Source organism: Bison bison, unplaced genomic scaffold (assembly GCF_000754665.1).
Source record: "Bison bison bison isolate TAMUID 2011002044 unplaced genomic scaffold, Bison_UMD1.0 scf7180017864492, whole genome shotgun sequence".
In the NCBI taxonomy this organism is placed as follows: Eukaryota; Metazoa; Chordata; class Mammalia; order Artiodactyla; family Bovidae; genus Bison; species Bison bison.
The window spans coordinates 11448612-11453788 of NW_011495051.1; the positions used below are offsets into that span (position 1 = coordinate 11448612).

Genomic DNA, 5177 nt, shown 5'->3' on the forward strand with positions numbered 1-5177 from the left:
CCTCATGCAAAGAGTTGACTCATTGGAAAAGACTCTGATGCTGGGAGGGATTGGGGGCAGGAGGAGAAGGGGACGCCAGAGGATGAGATGGCTGGATGGCATCACTGACTCGATGGACGTGAGTCTCAGTGAACTCCGGGAGTTGGTGATGGACAGGGAGGCCTGGCGTGCTGCGATTCATGGGGTCGCAAAGAGTCGGACACAACTGAGCGACTGATCTGACCTGATCTGATCTGATCTGATAGAATATACAAAATGCCAAGAGTAAACTTTGGATGATGATGATGTATCAATGTAAGTGCAGCAATTATAACAAAGGCACAGCTCTGTTGGGGAATGCTAATAAGAGGGAGGCTGTGTATGTGGGGCTAAGGGACTCATACCTTCCCTTTGTTTTGCTGTGAAACTAAAACTACTCTAACAATATCTTACTTAAAAACATAGATAATGTGTTAAAACACTCAGTACAGTGTTTGAGACACTAAATACTCAACATTTTTTGTTTATTACTACTATTGTTGACAATTGGGTGAGCACAGAACATCAGTAAGTAGAAACACAAAGTGAAATAAAAATGGATCAACAATAAGAACTAAAAAGGCAGAACAGGACCAGAAATGAATAATGTCATGGGTGTATATCACAACATGGTTTGTAAAAACAAATATATTTGAATATATAAATATTCATCATGAGTAGACTGTTTAAATATATCAGCATTCATGAGGTGAAATAGCATATGGTCATTAAAAATGATAATGTAGTTTTAATTTATTTATATGTAAAAATACTATGATGCATTGAGTGGGAAAAAAAAGAGCATACAAAATAGAGGAAGAGATGCACACAGGAAGTCAGAGAAGAATTACATTAGAATGTAGTTATACTCCACAATGGTAATAGTATTTATCACTGAACAACAGGATAATTAACATATTTTACATTATCTTATGAATATTTTCCCTTTGCAATATAAATGTAAAAGTATATATAGTATATTCCGTCATATACGTACATATGTGCATATATTTTAAACTGTGGTTCACTGTTTTTATTAGGCTAAAACAATAAAATTACTTCTATTTTGGAAATTGATACATAAAACCAATTAATTCAGCTAATACAAGGAGCTATATAAAAAGACAGAGATCACAGTAGGGGAATAGTTCTTTAGAACAGGATATATGTAGACAGCCACAATTTTTTCTTTTCTTTTTACTGTTTCAAAAATGGGACAAGATTCTTTTCCATTTAAAGCTGCATCTTCTACTATAAACCTGTGCTACTGAGTATGTTGTACCCCTAATACAATGGCTCTGCCTCTAGTCTCTCTCATTCTACTTTATATTCCATCTTCTCATCTTCCCTCCCTTATTATCTCTCCCCACTGTCATAAGATTAATCACCTAAAAACACAAATCTGATGTCACATTTTTTGCCATATATGTTTATTAGTTTTATTTCTTTTGCATGCATGTAAAGTTCATTTTTATTGATATGTATTTAATATATAACGTTGTAACTTTAAGGTAAAGAACATGCTGATTTTCCACATTTATAAACTGTAAACGATCACTACTGTAGAGATAGTCGGGACCTCTCTAATGTCATGTTATTCTCATTTCTTGTCTGTAGTATGGTAATTAAGATCTAGTCTCCTAGAAAGTTTGAGGATTATAATACTGTCTCTATTCACTGCGCTGTGCATTAGATCTCTAGGACTTCTTTACTACTAGTTGAAAGTTTATACCCTTAAGAAACATTCTTTTCCCCATCTCCCTGCCCTTGACAACCACCATTCAACTCTGTTTTTATAAGTTTGGCTTTCTTATATTCCAGATGAAAGTCATGCTATACAGTTTTTCTTTCTCTGTCTTATCTGTCTTCCTTAGCACAACATCCTCAAGGTCCATCCACGTTGTCAAAAATGGCAAGGTTTCCTTCTTTCTCTTTGCTAAATGATATCCCATTGGGAAAAAAATACACACATACATATACATCTTCTTTATCCATTCATCTGTTGACAGACGTTAATTGTTCTAAGTGGTATCTTTCAGCAGGGCCATGTTTCTAAACGTGACATTCAGGACAACCCATTCTCTGTCTTTAGAGTATTATTTTTCCCATCAGTTCAACTCAATGCATTGTCTGAAATTCATATTAAATTTCTCTTCCTTCCTAAGGACTATCTCAATTTCTCCACCCTGAACTGTTTTGTTTCTTTGAGAGTTTTTATCACACTGCATGTGTGTGTACTCACATCATCTTTGTTAATGGCACCCGCAATAACCACATTAAAAACAATGGTACAAATAAAAATTAACAGTAAGTGAACACTTACTTATTTCCAGGGCTTCCTTTATAACTCAGCTGGTAAAGCATCCACCTGGAAAGCAGGAGACCCTGGTTCGATCCCTGGGTCAGGAAGATCCCCTGGAAAAGGGAATAGCTACCCATTCCAGTATTCTGGCCTGGAGAATTCCATGGACTATATAGTCCATGGGGTCACAAAGAGTTGGACACAACTGAGTGACTTTCACTTTCACTTTACGTAGTTCCAGGCCCAAGACGAGACCTTTCTATGCATCACTACTTCTCCAAGTTGCATTAAAATATAAAACTTCAGGTATTAAAGGCATGAAGTATTTTTCTCCCTGGTATAGAATTAGGAAGTACAATACATAAGACTTAGCTATGGATTTTTCGTCAATCAATGTCTTGGTCTTTGACATCGAGACACTTGATTTGACATCACTGACATTTATCTTTGAATGCTCATTGGATTTACATGTGGAACTTTAAAAACTATGGATGCTAAGGTACAACTTAGAACTAGAGAACCAGAATCTCTTGGAATAAGGCAAATATATAGATAGATAAATAGGTAGATAGATCAATCTGTCTACCTATCTACAGAGAGAGTTAATGAAAGACCTTAATAACTTTATTTGATTGATGAGAATTTTTAATCAGATGATTCATATCACCCACACTTTCCCTTTTGAGCTAACTCTATCATTTTATTCATCTATTTTTTTACTATTATTAAGACTTAATTTTTTAGAGTGGTTTTACATTCACCACAAAGTTAATGGTAAGACACACAAATTAACCATATATACCTGGAGATTACAGATGCACAACCTCCTTTCTAATCAGCATTCCCCTCTAGAGGGGTACATTTGTTACAACTGATGAATTTACTTGGACACATCATAATTACCCAAAGCCTATAGTTACATTAGAGTTCACTCTTGGTATCATATAGTCTACGGGTTTGGAAAAAGGATAAGATATATACCATATATACCATTACAACATATGAAATACATCCACTGTCCTAAAAATGCTCTGTTTCACCTATCCCTCCCTTTCTTACCCCAAGAATATATATTTTAAAGGTTTATAATTCACTTTGACCCAGCTTGTTTGAGAGTCACCGTCACCATGCTATTCTGCTATACTTACCAAGATGTGATGTTATCGGTTGAATTATACTCTCCTTGAAAACAACTTAGAGTTCAAAACCACTGTTTTCTTATCTTTTTAACATATTTCCCACCCCTGTACCTAATACCTAGCACAAAGTAGGGTCACAAAAAAAGCTACTACATAAAATCACACATGATTTCATAAAATAGTCTATTTCCCTATGGACATCAGCAATGGAAGACATTATCAATGAAAGAATTCCATCAACTTTAGAGAGAATTCTTTTACCTTGAACATGACTTCTTACTATTGGTGAGATTACAGAACATTGCTTCTTCAGGAAAAAAAAAAAAATTGTTACAATTAAGTGAACCTTTCCTACTTGAGCAATTGGAAATACAAAGCGACTTTGAAGAAGTTGGTGCCGTTTCTGAACTTGATGTTTAACAGGAGCTACAAGCAGAACACAAACTGCTAGATTTATTGGGTTGCAACTGCATCCATTTTTTTCCCCTGAGATCTCTCTTCCTTTTTTATTGGGAAACTAAAGGTAAAAATAAATAAATAAACACACTTAAAACAAAAGTAATCTTGTCCAAAAGATTTTTATTGAAGCAATAATGTTTAAAAGGTACCCAAAAAGATACCAAAGGGAGGAAAATCTGCAAGCTACGACAAAATAGCTAATTGCAGGGTAGCTAGTTTTACAATGCTTGGATAATGGCACATTAAGGGGTGAAAAGCTTTAGGCGATCTAAAGGGTAAAATACATTAAAATGTTCTTTTATTTAAATAGGGTGATTTTTGCATTATCGGTACATTCTGAGAAGTTTTTTTTATTACCTACATAATTCTCTAACTTGAAAACTGAAGGTATGTAAAAACAAGGACAATGAAGTAAGTGGGCAAAAGATGTAAACATTGAGAATAGTCATAAGCAGAATAAAACCACACCACTTTGGGCCTGGGCCATCTCTAGCTGTGAACTCAGATAAGAAAATAATAGATTGATAGCATATCACATTAGTCCCTTAGACTAAATGCTTATAGTTTTTCTTAAGTTTTGTGTAATTTAACATTGCTTTAAAAGCTGGGGCCAAAGACATTTTCCCTATAAGGCATGTCAAACAGAGCTTATAAAAGAAAGGTTTTTGTTTGCTGTTGTTGCTACTTTCAACATGTTTTAAGAAACACAAGAAAAGAGGAAATTAACAACTGTCCAGGTAGTTAGGGCCAAAGATGTGGAATCTGGATTTTGAAACCTTGGCTAAGGCTCCAAAACGATGGGCATTCAGGGAAAGAAAACATTTAAAGCCTGGCAAAAATGGATCTATGCTAAAGAGAGACAAATCTAATTGAGGGGGTCCCTCAACTGAAAGGAAAAGTGTAGGGGGAACACAGCATGACAAATGTGAGAATGCAGTGCGTCCAGTCATTATGGAGGCCACCAGGTACGGTAAGAAGAGAAAGGAGCACTAGCTTAAGATGTCTACGGTAGTTTACAATGGAGGACTGGAAAGAAATTTGAAACCATATTTAATATCTATGATTGAATATTCCTGCTCAAAACATAGATAATAAGTAGGGACTAAGACTGGGCTCCAAAATCACTGCAGATGGTGACTGCAGCCATGAAATTAAAAGACGCTTACTCCTTGAAAGGAAAGTTATGACCAACCTAGATAGCATATTGAAAAGCAGAGACATTACTTTGCCAACAAAGGTTTGTCTAGTCAAGGCTATGG

At 35.4% G+C, this 5177-nt stretch overlaps 1 protein-coding gene across 2 annotated transcripts in view; it reads right to left on the reverse strand.

Annotated features, from left to right (window-relative positions):
* The window catches only part of GRM7 (glutamate receptor, metabotropic 7), a 942809-nt gene that overhangs the window by 601376 nt on the left and 336256 nt on the right, over positions 1-5177 (reverse strand). The gene's annotated exons all lie outside the window — the stretch shown is intronic.